A 2,500-nucleotide genomic window follows, 5' to 3' on the forward strand; every position below is an offset into this window, starting at 1 on the left:
GCAAAAAACGACTGCTTTAAAGGAGAGGTGAGACAATTTGTTTTTCGACGGTTCGTGTAATTATAAAATATATTTTGTGGAATCACAGGGAGACTTGTCCACTGCTTTCAGTTATAAGCTGAACTGTGAAGTACAGTAACCAGGTGTTTCCACAGACAGTTCAGATGACGAAGACGTGCCCCTAATAACCTATGCCATGAACAAGACGCTCACTGTAGAGCCGGAGCTGGATACCACGGAGTTTGACTGGCCACTGTACATTGCTTATAACAACTTTGGAGAAAGCAGATGCATATGTGAGCATTTTATTTTTTGGTGACTTTTCATGAAACAGCTTAAGGGCTTTTCGCAGTTGTCTCCGAAACTATGAATTAGAGTTTTTTAACGCAATTCCATCTGACTTTCTATGAAAGGCTTCATTAAATTTCTCGTTTTATTCATCCATGTACCTTCAGGGGAGTCTTGCGTCCAAGCAGTGTAGCCCGTCTGGTTTAAACTGTAGATACCTAAACCCCCATATCAAATTAAACCTTATAGAGCTGGCTATCCAACTATACCAATAATTTTGAAATAAAACAAATTGTCGAATTTTTCACCACCTCTAAATGCGAGCGTCTGAATCACCTTTTCAAAGCTACAAATTAAAGCAAATTTTGTCTTTCGCTAATTTAATTTGTTCCTCAGTTTCCGGACCCAAAGCGTATCTGCGTTTTACCATACTCAGTTACAGTGAAAAGTTTTGGAACGTTTTCGAAATAGTATTAAACAAATGTGAAGTGCTCGTACAAAATTCGGTCTCAGAGAAAAATTATTTCGAAATAAACACTTCCTTGTTGTTTATATGTTAATCTAGCAACTGCCAAAATTTGGGGGCAATTGGACAAATTCCCTTTGAGTTTTAGCTCTTTAAAGTGTCCACTACAAGTGAAAAAATTGATTCGAGATTGAAACTGCGATGAATATGTTAATCAAACGGGTAATTTTCACTTCTGGCGAAAACGTAAAACCGCCATATCTCTGCCAATATTTAATCCTTTTCAATGAATTCTCTTTTTACATTAGAGATTTCATTTGGATCATTACTTTAACCGACATTTCCAAATTTGAAGAAAATTGCCAATCTGAAGGTATACTGTAACCTTAAGCGTCAGTACAAGTAAATTTCAAAAGGAGATTACTCTTTAGCACAGCGAGATGGCTTTCTTGCATAAGGAAGTAGTGTTTGACTCGCAATTGTGATTATTTCTATTTAGCCACGCAACAACCTTCTTGATCAAACTTTTGATGACGGCTGTGATGACTTTGTGTATAAACCTTACATGTAGCTATGATAAAATAAGAATTGATAATGCGTGGATATTCCTTTAGCCACTGCCATTGAAGTCGTCACTACAAGTAAATTTCAAAAGGAGATTACTCTTTAGTCTTTCAATTAAATATAGCTTATTTGTGTAAACAAACACATGTCCAGGACACGAGTTTGGCTTGAGTGATCCACGAAATTTCGCGGCTATTCTCTTCTCCACAGTGAAAGTTCGGGGAATATTCGCTGCTTCGAAAATTCGTTCTTTCGAAATTTCACAAAATCGAACACTCTTTCTTCGAAATTTCAATAGAGTTTGCGAATTTTCGCCACCATATCTGCGAAATTTCACGCTGTGCCATGTGAAATTTTGCTGAAAATTCGCTAAAACAATTAAATTCGCTCTCATTTCTTTTGCACAGTACTATATAGATTAATTTTTAATTTAAGGATGTTAAGGGTATGCTTAATTTTGTTAAATATTTTGTATTGTGATAAAGGAATTCAATTATCCCATGGTTTACACAATTTACTGTCTCGTTCCTTTTCTTTTTCTTGCCAATACCCTATATTAGCACAGTAGTCTGCGGGAAGGGTTGAGGGAATTGTAAAAGTAATTTACTTTTTATAGGTAACGTTGGTGAGCCAAAGGGTAGTGAGGTATGAATACGTGAAAGAAGATGCTGAAAAAGGCAGCGTCGATGAAGTACCCAGCTGTGAACAGAAGGCTTTCAATTCGAAAGAAAAATCAAAGGAAGAAAGTAAGATCTACTTGCAGGTTAGTGATGACGAGGCCTGCAGCAAAGACTAAGACAGTGCCTTTCCTGAACTACAGGATGTGGTGAGTATGCATTTTAGTAGTTTCTCTATCACCTTAGAGTTGTAGAACTATTAACCGTTAAATTATCGTCCAACCTTAGTTTTTTCATAACACAATAACGACCTGGAAAGATATTGCATATGTTGAAAATTTTATCGCGTGCCCATTGCTATCTTGTCGAATTATTGCTACTTCTCAGTGAATAAATAATTGCTTTTATGGCGAAAGTACGCACCAAATGTTAACATAAGTTTACATTGGCCGCCATATTCTTTCCCTTTCGAGGGACAAAAATGTGGTTTCTTCATGCTGAGCCCCATATTAAATTTTGCGGAAGTGGAAGACCACATAGACCTAATAGTACATGGTTTTTATGA

The sequence above is a fragment of the Montipora foliosa genome, chromosome 12 (genome assembly GCF_036669935.1).
Source record: "Montipora foliosa isolate CH-2021 chromosome 12, ASM3666993v2, whole genome shotgun sequence".
In the NCBI taxonomy this organism is placed as follows: domain Eukaryota; kingdom Metazoa; phylum Cnidaria; class Anthozoa; order Scleractinia; family Acroporidae; genus Montipora; species Montipora foliosa.